Source organism: Lissotriton helveticus, chromosome 4_1 (genome assembly GCF_964261635.1).
Source record: "Lissotriton helveticus chromosome 4_1, aLisHel1.1, whole genome shotgun sequence".
Taxonomy (NCBI): Eukaryota; Metazoa; Chordata; class Amphibia; order Caudata; family Salamandridae; genus Lissotriton; species Lissotriton helveticus.
In genome coordinates this window covers 285735570-285749805 of record NC_136063.1, presented here as the reverse complement: position 1 = coordinate 285749805, position 14236 = coordinate 285735570, and positions in this window count along the sequence as shown.

Below are 14236 nucleotides of genomic sequence, written 5' to 3'. Positions count from 1 at the left end.
CTCAGACTGGTGGCCTAACACTACTAAGGCTGCCAGGAGAAAAGCCCAACGAAGTTTGTGGTTCTGCCCACTACCGAGCACCTTGAAGATGATGGAAGCGCCCGATACGAAGATGATGGAAGCAACCGGACATCCGAAGACCCACTACAGAAACCCGAAAACTGACAGGTTGCACAGCTCAAAGACTATTGCTCTTTTTATCGCTCTTCTCTTTTGCCTCCTCCTCATGACTACCTTCTGGATCGTGGAAGAGAACGCACCGGCTCATAAGACATTTCTAACGACTGCACAGCCTACCACCATGAAAGAACACTACCTGATCTCTCTTTCACCTCAAATCCAAGAAAGGCGTAAGGAGTTCTGGAACAACTCCTTCGTACAGTTGCTGCACCAACACAACCTTGCTGCCAAGGCCACGAATTGCTGGATCTGTGGGTTGATACCACATGCCACCGGACATTCCATCCCCTTCATCCCTTCACCTTTCTCTGTTCATGGTTCCTGCCTTGCTTGGCTGATCCTCTTGCAAGAGAGCTACAGAGACAATGCCACTTCCAGCAGAACTATGTCGCACTTTTATCATGGGGTCTGGCTGAACAAAACCGGAAGAACTGCTGCTCCCTTCTGCCCTCTACCCTCCAATGCTTCTGTTCACATGGACATCCCCGCCAAAGAAAGGGTGGAGATGCAAGTATTCAACAATCCAGCCAGACCCACCTTCTCCTACCTCCGGAAACGAGCGGCTGCCACCCTGACTGTGGCCCTATCTGTCGTCAATGTCTCGGGCCTTGTATGCATCACAGGCCATGGGACACAACTGGTGGGCCACAGCTCTTGCCGCATCACCAGAACTTTGGACTCAACCGACCCGCCCTCTTTTGTCACCTCTCCAAACATGTAATTCGTCTGCGGTACAAAAGCCTACACCTGGCTCCCAAAGGGCTGGGGAGGTACCTGCTACATTGCCTTCATCCTTCCTCCGACCTATGTGGCTCCGGCAAACCATCACCGGCAAAAACAAGCAAAGGACATTGAGCAGGCCGACTCCACTGGAGCACAATTCTTGGATGCAATAAAGGGACTTGTTCCACTTTGGGATCCGATGGCGAACAGTCGCGCCATTCGGCATTTGTCCCAGGCAGTCGAAACAACGATGAACATTACAGCTGGTATCCTCACAAACAATACAGCCGAGCTTCAAGTGGTCCGTCTGGTGGCTCTTCAAAACCGCCTTGTTCTAGATGTGGTTCTGGCGGACCGTGGAGGAGCATGCCGTATCATCGGGTCCAGCTGTTGTACCTACATACCAGACAATTCGCCATCAGTCTACAGAGCCATTGAACACCTTCACAGACTCTCCTCGGAAGTTCATCAGGAACAAGACGGATGGTCACTTGGGAGTTGGTTCTGGAGTGCTGTAAAAGACTGGGGATGTAGGTTGTTCATGATCGTACTGATACCAATCGTCGTAATATGTGGACTCTGCCTGGGTATTCAATGCTTGCCACCTCTGTGCTCACTGTTTGCTAACTGTATTTGCCCTAAGACTCCGAACTTCGAAGCTGAACGCATGAAAGCTTTGTATGACATCGAAATACGTGATATAATGGGGATAGACATAAATTGACAAGCTGGCTAGATATGTTGAAAAGGGAGGACTGTTAAAATCTGGATTGTGGCGTAAACATTATCGGCGCCATCTTGTCCTTTTCAAATCCATACGTGCGCATAAGCAGCAGCCATTTTGATTGCCATGATCTCTCTGCCCACTGCCAATAGCCTGCGCGTCTCTCTCCCCCTCACTCCCCGGCCTCGCAAGCACCCACCCCGCGCCCCGACAGCCCCCGGTGGTCTCTCCTGCTTGGGCCATAAACGCACTTCCAGCGTGACCCTGACCCCGGGCCACATCCCGTGCTGAACCCCCTCACTCTTTCATCTCATTCATAGAACATGCCCTTTTGATAACCTCTTCCTCCCTGCCCGATTGTCCGGCCTGATCCCAGGCCATCACCTAGCCCAACAGATACGGTTTATTGCCCCCTCCAGTAAGACCTCGCCTCACATCAAAGGAGCGGGGATTAATCAATGCCTCCACACCCTTAGATCCGACCGATCGCCCGCATTCCTGTTCCCAGCGGAATGTCCAGCTGCGCGATAGCCATCATGCTGAGATTTGGGTGGGGACCCCTACTATAGATATGTGTGAGAACGGGCCTGAACCGGGGATTCCAGAGATGCCTTTTTCGTACTTCAAAGCAATACCACTGATGTCATAAATGTATTAAAGCCATAAACTTGTGTATAAGAGGCCAGGCCTCAGAGATGCGGTTAGAGCACCTCGAGAAGATACCCTGTTGTCTGATTTGACGTGTTCTGCTCCGTCGGAATAAACTCCGGTTTCCTGCCTTCTGTCTCCAGCGCCTGCCTCTTTGTTTGGTAATATTGAATGGTATGAGAGGCGGCTAAGCCGGGCAAATACTGAAAGGGTTCTTGGTCGAATTCGGCCCTACCTTTTCTACAGGGACTTTACAAGCTGTTCCACCCGTCCAATCAGTCCTTCCTCTCCTTGTACTGTCGGCGGTAAATATTTCATTTGTTGAGGTTGGCCATTTTTCTGGAGAGGAGGTGCGCTCCTGCTCTGAGCGAGAGAGGCCGCTTCTTTCTGTTTTTGTATGCCCACCCATTTACCCATCTTATTTGCTAGTTTGGGGACCTTTGCCCATTTGCCTTTCTGTTCACCCCCACCCCGCTTTCGTTTCCCTAAATTTGTGGTACAAGATAGCGTTTCAACACTAGGGTATACCGGTGTCTTTATTGGGGGTGTCTTACAAGGCACATTTTCCTCATTGGTGTTACCTGTGTGTCCTGTGTACTGTTCCCCAGGGTAATATCGCTTTGTGTATCCGACCCTATACTTATATCGGGCAATCTCAGGTCACTGAGGCGTTGGTTTAAACAGTTCTCAGGGGTTGTACAGCTCTTAATAGGACCCAAGGAGGATCGTTTTGAGAATATTTCTGATGAGAGCCGTTTTTCCGCGTCTACTATCTCCCGGTCTAGTGCGGCTGCTGCCCGGGTAATATAGTTGTCTAGAGTCCCCATGAGGCTCCCACCTGGGTATTTGGACGATAGCTTTCCCCCTTTCTCTGTTTGAGTAGGCATAGTATATGGGACAGCACTTACTTGTATAATATCAAGTAACAATAAATCTCAATATGTATGTGCTCCGACTTGAGGGATCCGGAAACGTCTTGTTCGCCTATAATTACAGTCTCTACAGCAGAGTTCAGGATCTTAGGGAGGTGCCCCAGCCCGGCCTCCTCTGGCCTCTGACGGCCACAGACGGCCCGCCATTTGCCCGGGCTTAGCCCTGGGCGTCCCAGGTGCGTCCCGTGACGCGAAGGGCTTGATGGCTTTGTACCCCCTCCTGGCTCTGTAGTCGCGTCAGTTTGGCGCGCCGCCGCTGAGGCAGCCGGGACTCGTAGTACCGGGGCGGCGGCGCGGGTGGTAGTGGCGTCCAGCAGGGTCCAACAGGGTCGTCAGCGCTCCGGCGCTCTAAAGTTAGGCAAGTGAGTCTTGGCAGTGTCGGCGGAAATGCAGCTACTCCCGCACACAAAGAAATGTCTCACCATTGGTGTTAAAGGCACTGCACCCAGTGGTGAGAAACCACCCCTCATAGAAAGGAAAAAATTACTCAGGAAAACAATTTTACTAGTTTTCAGCTCTGTGGTAGATTACCACTGTGTAATGCCATTTATTATGCGTAACAGCAGCTCTACTGTTTCAAGTACACTCTGTTCTAGTGATGATATGAACACTTTAAAGAGTTTATGGGGGATATGTACAAGGACTAGCAAAAACTATCGGTAACGTTGCATCACGCTAAAAATTATCGCCATGTTAGTGACGTATTTACAAGCCATCGTTAAATGGCAACAGCTTCAGGGATCGGCGGTAAAAACTGCCACTAACATTAGCGTGATGGCGATAGGAATTCCGGCGTTAGCGGGCGAAAATCAACAAAAGGCCCATTAGCTGCAAAAAAACGCACATTCGGTAGCCCAACATGAGCTTTTTTTGCCTCTAATGGAACAAAATAGCCTACCGGTCAACCTCCAATTGAAAAAAGGCAAAAAAAACAATGAAATGCAGAATGGAGCAGCCAGGGCCAAGTGCAGCACATATCAACAACCCCCTCAAGCCACCCAACATCCAGAATGACCAGGATGAGAGCTTGGAGGCCTGGCTGGACCTGCGCCTGGAGCCTGGATGCCTTGCTGGATCTGCACCTGGAGCCTGGAGTGGGATGCGGACGAGCTGTGGAGTCGATGGCGGTAGACATTGAGGCGCGGCAATTGCCTGTACCTGGTGGTGAAGTCTGGCCTGTCACATGGGGACACGTTGCTGACCTGTGTGAGAGGACCACCTTGCGCCCCTTGGAGCTGTGAATGGTAGAGGTGCTCCTGTGCACCAACGTAGGAAGGTCTGCACCGCATACTACAATCCACCACTACACCAGGGTGCACAGAGGGAATTACCAAAGGTGGGCGGTGCCTCTCTGCATCACAGGCTGGATGATGTTGCTCTGTCCGGATGCTGTGGAAGGTGAGGTCTCTGAGCTGCGCCTAACTTGTGTGGCGGGAGCGCTGCAACTTCACGCCTCTACTGCATCAACTGCATCGGGAGGTTCACCAGCGGACTTGGCGGCAACTGCTGTACCCTGGCTTGTGAAATCCCACCTGGCTGAGGCTCCTGCTGGCTGATTCACAGATTTGGAGAGAGTTTAGCGAATTGCGCCATAGTGTCAATGCCAAGTTAAGGAGAAGGCTAAACATATAGCGGAGGAGGCCCGGGGGTCACATCGCCTAGGCCTAGCACCTGTAGATGACGCACCCCCAGTGGCGGCTCATCCGCTATGGTGGAAGAGCACCGCCCCACTGCTTTCAAGCAGTGCAAGAAGAGGAACAATCACCACATGATGATAACTTCCTGATATAATCGTGCCATGTTTCCTTTGGGGGCAGGAGGGTGGGTAGGGGTGCTCCACTCACAGAACAGGGCACGAGCAGAGTGGCATGCCCACTCAAGTGCGCAGTGACTGTTTGGTCGGCCCACTCAGGCCGCCCAAAGCAGTCATGCGCACTGTCCTGTTTGCAGTGAAGGCTGCATTATAGCCTGCATGGAGACCATGCTCACCCCGTCTCGGCGCCAATGACGAATCCCAATGCCGCGTTGCAGCATTGTGATAGGTTTAAGGGAGGGATCCTGGCTGCCTACTTCCTGTTCCTGGAAGCAGACTCAGGAGACCAGGAGCAGTGAAGACACAGGACCAGGCCTCAACATAAGATTGCTCTCATTTAAATATTCACAACACCTGCTAACACACACAACCCCGCATTCACACCCCATCCAGTGTTCTTTCTGGCGTTTCCCACCTCCCAGCTGTCCAGTACCCCCGCAGTACTTCTCAATGGCGGGCTCTGTGCGACCATGCGCAGTGGGCGTACAACTGGTGTGCCAAAGGTATATATGGAGTTCCGACGCATACCATTACATTGCATTCCATTCCAATGCATACTACTACTAGGCATATTGGAACAGTAGGGAAGGTGTTGAATTGCGGAGATGTAAACATTACTATTCCCACTTCAGTGAGTGCAACCCTAAAACTAACCCTTACACCCCAAAGCGAACCCTGAGCCCTAGAATTTATTTTTGAGCCCCCAAAACACACCCTAAAAATCATATTTGACCCAACTGCACACCCCAATTTTCATATTTGACCCAAATGCACACCCCAATTTTCATGATTGACCCCAAAACAAATCCCAAATTTCACAAATTTACCCCATGCTACACCCCACATTTCATCTCCAACACCCGAATCCCATCCCGACCCTAAAACCTAAAAATATCCCATTACTGACCTCACAATGCGTTGTGATGGAATGCGATGTAAAGGCACCTGCGTTGTTGGAGTTGCATTGTAAAGGCATTACGATGTAATGCCTGCATTGTAATGGATGTCTCCTGTGCCAAAGGCAAGCCCGTCTGTGTCTGTCTACCACTGGACCGCGTTCACCACCAAGGACCCTTCCTCTCGGACACTCCAACCCCACAGAGCCAGCACCCTCCTCGCCATCAACCCTGGATGCCACATCGCCTGCCAGTACCAACATCTGCTCCGGACCGGACATCGCTATCACCATCACTGAGAGCTACTAAAACACCCGCAAGGACCAGGAGGAACAGGACGAGGCATTGCCATCACCTACAGAAGCACACTCCAACTGACCATACACTCTAAAGACCCAACAGTGACCCTGGCACACATCAACCTCCAGACCTGGACCAACCCCAACCCCAACCCCATCCTCTGCGGCACCCTCATCTGCAGGCCTCCCCGGGCCATGGCCACCCATTCTCCGATACCATTGTAGACCTCATTGCACACCAGGCTCTCCCATCCACCCGACAACATCCTACTCGGTGAACTCAAGTTCCACCTGGACAACCCCAGTAACCAGAACACCACTCCCTCCTGGGGAAGTATCCTCAACATCAGACTCAAGGGATGTATGACATTACAACGCATGCTTTTACCACGCATGCCTTTACAACGCAGTTTTTACAACGCATGCTGTTACAACGAAAAGCGCTTAGGGGTACTGGATAGTGAATAGTTTAATTTACTATTCCAACTCCAGTCCCCGTGGGTAGTAGGGAAGGTGTTGGATAGTGAATTAAATCTATTCCCTATCCTAGAGCGCCCCCCAGCGCAATGCGTTGTAATGACATGCGTTGTAATAGTTGTGTCGTAAAGGCAGTGCGTGGTAAAAGTTGCATTGTAAAGGATGTTTCCCGACTCAAGCAGCTAGTCACCACAGCAAATCACACGGTCAAGCACTTCTCCTCCGCCAGCAGGACCTTCAACTACAGCCACACCACCGGACTCTCCTGTACCGACTATTATTGTATACATCACGTCTTCATAAACAAACAACGTGGACGCACCCACTTGCAAGAAGACCACTCACTTGTATGTGATTTACATGAGTGCCAGAAAACCCTTTGGTTTAATAGAAGACCCTTCACACATCAACTTAGTTGGGGGCATGCTTCAGTGGTGGCCCCCCTCCCCATTAGGGCAGAGGAGCTTCACTCCCCTGCTGCTAGTGCAGCAAAAGTGAAAAAAGGTAATAAAATGAATTACCATTTTATTTTTCCCTGCTCGCAACCCGAGCTGTGTTTGGGGGTGGGCTGCTGCTGACTGGCAGCAGGAAAGTGATGCTCACTCCACCAGTTTATACTGTGCATGCGTCTTTGGCCGGCTACCGTGCAACGGCCAGCCTGACATGCGCAGTGTAAAACTCTCCAACCAGCTGTCTCAGACAGCTGGGTAGAGAGCAGGCACAGGGCCCCTGTGCCTGGTGGAGTGTCGAGGCAGCCCACTCCAGCCAATTCTGGCGCTGCTCTCATGCTGCAAATCTACAGCATGAGAGCAGCATTGGGATTTGGAAAGGGTTGGCTGAGGCTCCAGGAGGATTTGGGCTGTATGCCAAGGAAGCGTAGGTAAGTCCGTTTTACTTGATATTTTTAATTATTTAGCCCACTGACAGGCATGTGAAAAACTCACTTGGCCTTCAGCCTTAATTGCAGAGCTCTCAGTCACAGCCCACTATAAAATCTGTTAAAGAGTCATGATTGAGAGCTTTCGGAATGTGAACCTAAAGGCCTTGCGATGTATCACTGTGCCTGCCACTAGGTTTAACACTGGTATGACCACCCTCCGCTTTTGAGGCTCACCAACCCCCAATGTATTAAACAAACGTCCCACAAGCCACATGTAGGAGACGGACAGAGCTCTTGCGACAGTAACTTCCAAAAAACTGGCCTGAAAAACTAATACTCAAACCAGTACGTAGGAACTGCTTGTCGACGGGTTTGCAACAGGTACGCAGTCTCATCTATCCAAAGAGGTCGCATTGCAAATTGCCTATTTAATGATGGCTGCCAAACCGTCTGCCTACTCAATATTAATTTAGCAGGTCGGTACTTGAACCCCTGCAAATGGCTATGGCTGCTGGGATGGTGACATGAAAGGGGCAGCATGCCACCATCCTTCTCTGCAGTTGCATTCTCATATGGAAACATTTGTTTTTTAAGCAGCTTGTGTCTCTGGTAGAGACTATGTAGCGTTCTTTTTAGGTTTTCTATTTAGAAAGATCTCAATGGGAGCATGAAGTGGATCACTGTTTGCTGAGCTCCTCTGACATGATTAACAAATGGTGAATCCGACACCACCCACACTTGGGAGTCAGTATCTGATCAATGGTTTGCAATTGCGGTTACAAATAACTGATACATGTTATTTTGGCTCTCCTAATTGTGATTCGTAATGAGTCGCAGAACCCCTTTCAAGCCGGAAAAGATGATTTTTGATTCGTAAAAGGTGTTTGATACATTGCAAAACACTTTGTAGTGGTCGCAAATCCTGAGATTTTGCAATTCGCAGGGTTTATGACAGCAATAGTGATTTGTACATCAGGCCCATGATTCTTTCTGTTGTTAGGAAATGGAATTACTTGAGACACGTTTGGTGCCAGATCAACAGCCAAGAAGAAAAAAATGAATGCTGTTTGCTTGCAAAGTACATAGAACAGCAAGTGCACAGATGGCCACTGAAGCCCTGATTAAAATGCTGCTGTAAAATGTGCACCCGCTAATTACCATTGTATGTATTCGCTGGTGCGATATTTGCCCCAGGTTCTTAGTTGCAGACCTCGGTATGGAAAATAAAACGCAAACTGTGCATGTCTTACTCCCATTCTGATGTGTGCAAAGGGCGTTATTTGCCCTCTTGATTTTCTCAAGTTGTCTCCCGAGAGAAATACGGAGAGCTAACATTCTCTAGAGAAGACATTCGCACCCAAAATGTTATTCATTTTCGGATACAAAGGGGACTTTGCTTCAGAAATTGGACTGGGGGATACTATGGGGCAAATTTACAACCACCGTGCGCCACTTTTGTGCCACTGTTGCGTTACTTCTGAGACGCGGCTGCGAGCGTAAAGCTTAGCGCCATGCTGCAATGGATTTACAACGTTACGCATCTAGGGAGATGCGTCACGTTGTAAAGCCCTGCGCCACATGAAACCTGCGTCAGGTTTCATGTGGGCGGTCCGGCGCAGGGTGTGCGTTCCAGCGCAGGAACGCCTCGGAAAAGTGCCTGAGTGAAATCTACAAGATTTTACTTAGTCATTTTTCCAACGCCGCTGCGTCAAAACCTTGCACCTGCTTGAAGCAGGCGTAAGGCTTGACGCACCACATTGTGTTTGGGCAGGCCACGAGCATTGCTGGAGTTGCAACATGACTCCAGCAATGCGCCACCTTTCCGACGGGAGATGCGCCACGCATCTGTTTATCCTTGCGCCATGATGCGCCGCATTGTTAATGCGGCACATCTGTGGTGGGGCAAGGGTAAACTTGCATGACGCATCTTATCTGGCGCATCTCTGCTGATTTGCAGGGATGCGCCAGTCACCATAAATGTGCCCCCTATGTATTGATGTGTAAATATAAGGTATCCTGGGGTAAAAGTCTAGGACTCAATTATAGTATTGCATTTTAACCGCATGCGTGCGGGCGGAATTCCGCCCGTACGCTGAGATTTGCGGTATCGCATGTTACGTGACGAGCTGGGCTCGTCATGAGCGTGCGAGGAGGCTACCTCATGACGAGCCCAGCTCGTCATGAGCGTCGAAGGGGTTAATAGAGGAAGGTTTTTTACTCTGTAGGCCTAGTAAGGGCCACAGAGATTCACTACGGATTATACACTTGTGTTGCTTTATAAAACATAAAGAAAGATGGAAAACACTGTCAGGCATTATTTTAGGCGCTTTCCACTCACATTAGAGACTTACTCCAACTTCAGAACTTTCGCTAGTGAGAAGGTATTCAGACAAAACCCCTTGATAGCAGGGATATTTTTCCACCTATTATCAGGGATGGTAAAATGCTGGAGGAGAAATTAGCTCATTGCCACATCTCTTATTTAGACAATCCTTACCACCAAAGGATTTCGAAATACTAGACAAGGTTAAACATCTTGCATCCACTTAACCTAGTGCTTGCTGGTGAAAGGGTGGGTGTTAAATACAGCGCCGGAAAGAGCCTAATTTGAGCTGATGGTTGCAGGAGGGGCCCTTTGGCACTCATTTTCGGAGGTCAGCACTTGTTTTTCCTCATCAGACTTCGACCCAGAGCAAGAGAGAGAAAAACATAAAGGGGGAAAGACGGATAAACAGTGACAAAAGGAGAAAGAACACGCAACAGTGAGATAAATGGGGCAGAGAGTGTCTGGTAGTGGATGAAAGAGGCATGAGGTGGAATTAAGACTTTGCAGTTTTGGTGTTTGACACCACTGACATTTTGTAGAACAAGATGTGGGCTTCCAGTCCCAACATTTATTCTTTCATAAATTAAGAACTTCCAATCCCCATTTTACACATTGATAGTGAGCAAAATAAACACAACTTACTGCCCTAGAAGGTCCTAGGTCCGTGTTTCCCAAACTGAGGGTCGCGACCCACTGGTGAGTCGTGAGCTGATTTCTGTTGGATCACAATTTCCAAGCTATAAATAAAGATATCTTTAAGTTCTGTATTGATCTTGTCACACTTACTGCACTTCAAAGACAGATGCCAAATATCGGGCTATGTCTTCTGCCATTTTTTTTAATTTCAATAATTATTTTATTGTTTTTTGCATACACATTATCATACACATATAACATACACTTTTAATTTATAACTCTTCCAGGGTTTCAGGCCCAGGCTCGCTGGGTTGTGTAGTCCTACTTTACAGATATATGTGGATTGATGTTTTTAAACTCATCTCACGTTGCACTCAGAGCAAGAAAAAGTGAATTATGTGAGAATCTTACTGTGGTACAGGAGTGTGAAGGAAAGGCTATAGAATGTCATTTTTGTAACACACAACAAAATATAAATACCTGTAAATCAATTGTACATGCTCAGCAGTTTGGAAAGCAAACATGAAGCATATTTTTTCTAATTTTGAAGTGTGATGGGAACAAATATTTTAATAAGATCAAAACAAATGAAGACACTTTGGGGCATGTTTACAAGCCCCTATCACCACCACAACGTCACTTTTTCTTACATTATGGTGGTGATAGGGGCTTCGCCTTAATTATAAGGCAGCATAAAGCCACTTATAAGGCAGCCTTTCACGCTATATATTGCCTGAAAGGAAGGGACAATGGGTGTTGTGGTGGGCGTTTCACCACAACACCCATTGATTTTGATCCTGCCCCCTATTTACAAGGGTGGAGTAAATATGGTGCAGTGCCAAAATTAAGACCTGCTCTTAACCAAAACAACAACAACAACAACAAAATACATTTGTAAAGCGCGCTACATACCCGTGAGGGTCTCAAGGTGCTGAGGGGTGTGAGGGGGGCTGCTGTTGATCGAAGAGCCAGGTCTTGAGAAGTCTTCTGAAGGCCAGTAGGTCCTGGGTCTGTCGTAGGTTGGTGGGGAGAGTGTTCCAGGTCTTGGCGGCGAGGTAGGAGAAGGATCTGCCACCGGCGGTGGTTTTCCGGATGTAAGGAACTGTGGCGGGGGCGAGATTGGCAGAGCGGAGGCTGCGGGTAGGGGTGTAGAAGCTGAGTCGGTCGTTGAGTTATCTTGGTCCGGCGTTGTGGAGGGCCTTGTGTGCGTGGATGAGGAGTTTGAAGGTGATCTTCTTGTTGACGGGGAGCCAGTGCAGGTCTCTCAGGTGGGGTGTGATGTGGCTGCGTCGTGGGACATCGAGGATCAGTCGTGCCGCGGCGTTCTGGATGCGTTGCAGCCGCCTCAGGAGCTTGGTTGTTGTTCCTGCGTAGAGGGCGTTCCCGTAGTCCAGTCTGCTGGTGACGATGGCACGGGTGACGGTCTTTCTCGTGTCGGAGGGGATCCATTTGAAGATCCTGTGGATCATACGGAGGATGTTGAATCAGGATGCCGGGACTGCGTTGACTTGCTTGGTCATGGAGAGGGCGGAGTCTAGGATGATCCCCAGGTTGCGTGTCTGGTCCGTGGGTTCTGGGGCTGTTCCTAGCGATGTTGGCCACCAGAAGTCGTCCCAGGCTGAGGGGTTGGAGCCGAGGATTAGGACCTCCGTCTTGTCTGAATTCAGCTTCAGTCTGTTGTGCTTCATCCATTTGGCGACGGCCTTCATTCCTCTGTGGAGGTTGGCTTTGGCGGTGTGGGGGTCTTCGGTGAGGGATATGATCAGCTGGGTGTCGTCGGCATAGGAGTTGATGTTGAGGTTATGTTGTCGTGCAACGCGGGCGAGTGGTGCCGTGTAGATGTTGAACAGCGTCGGGCTGAGGGAGGATCCCTGTGGATGCCGCAGATGATCTCGGTGGTCTTAGAGCGGAAGGGTGGGAGGCGGACATTCTGGGTTCTGCCGGAGAGGAAGGATGTGGTCCATGCTAGGGCCTTCTCTTGGATTCTGGGGTCATGGAGGCGTGCTGTTAGGGTGCGGTGGCAGACCGTGTCGAAGGCTGCTGATAGGTCCAGAAGGATGAGGGCGGCTGTTTCTCCTTTTTCCATCAGGATCCTGATGTCGTCGGTGGCGGCGATGAGGGCGGTCTTGGTGCTGTGGTTGCTGCGGAAGCCGGACTGGGATGGGTCCAGGATGTTGTTGTCTTCGAGGTAGCGGGTCAGCTGTCTGTTGACAATCTTCTCTGTGACTTTCGCCGGGAAGGGGAGCAGGGAGATGGGCCGGAAGTTCTTCAGGTCCTTGGGGTCCGCCTTGGGTTTCTTCTGTAGGGCGTTGATCTCGGCGTGCTTCCAGCTCTCCGGGAAGGTTGCTGCCTCGAAGGAGGTGTTGATAGTTTTCTAGAGATGGGGTGCGATGGCAGCGCTGGCTTTGTTGAAAACGTGGTGAGGGCATGGGTCGGATGGGGATCCGGATTGGATGGAGTTCATTGTCTTGATGGTGTCTTCGTCGCTGACGTTGGACCAGCTGGTCAGGCAACTGGTGCGGGTGATTCTGGCACTGGGCGCGGTCCACGCACGGACGGGCGAAGACTGGCTTGCCTTTGGCGAGCCTTCGGCGTGCAATCGGCACGCCTGCTGCGCGGTCGCCATTAAGGTGGGGAGGGAGGAGGAGCGGGGTGGTGAGGGGGCGTGGCCGCGAGGGAAGCGGCGGGAAAACAATGACACAGAAGGCAAGAGGGACGGGTGGGGGGGTGACGGAGGACTGAAAACTGGAGAAATAAGCAGGCAAAAATACAAGTGGCAAGTTTACAGCAGTGATTAAGAAAAACAAGCATCAGAACAAACCGCAGTCAGATGCTGGTCGAGGCACAGGCGGCTCGAACCCTGTTGGTGGCAGCAGCGGGGGAGAGCGTGAACTGAGGGAGCTATTGGCGGCAGGGGGAGCGACCCGGCCCTTGGACAAGGTCGAGGTCACCCCTACTGACTGGCAGAGCCCGCCTTATATGGAGGTAGCAGGGCGGCGAGGGGGCATGGCCGCAAGGGAAGCGGCGGGAAAACAATGACACAGAAGGCAAGAGGGGGGTGGGGGTTACGGCGGAGGGCTGAAAACCGGAGAAATAAGCAGGCAAAAATACAAGTGGCAAGTTTACAGCAGTGATTAAGAAAAACAAGCGTCAGAACAAACCGCAGTCAGAGTGCTGGTCGAGGCACAGGAGGCTCGAACCCTGTTGGTGGCAGCAGCGGGGGAGAGCGCAAACAGAGGGAGCTGTTGGTGGCAGGGGGAGCGACCCAGCCCTTGGACAAGGTCGAGGAGAAATGTTTAATTTCTCCTCATTTTTGCTTTTTCCATGTGTGCTGCATTGTGCAGCACACAAATGCTGCATTGTGCAGCACACATAGAAACTGCAAAAGGCCATTGGTTATTTATTGCAGGAAGGTGTCACTTCCGGCATATAAACCAACATTTAAAGAAATTATGTTTTGCAATTTGTATGTGTGCTGCATTAAGCAGATTTCAGATTGTTTATGTGCAAGTAAACACCTTCCTGCACATAAGCAATCTTCCCCTGCAATGCAGGCGCACTTGCACTATGCTGCAAGGGTGTCTTCGTTGGTGCAGGGTGGCTAAATTAGCGCCAGCGCAGGAGGAAATGCAGGGCTGCACCATTTCACTGATGCAGCCCTGCGTTTCAGAAGTGGCAGAGTGTGGGGTTAAGTCAAGGAGG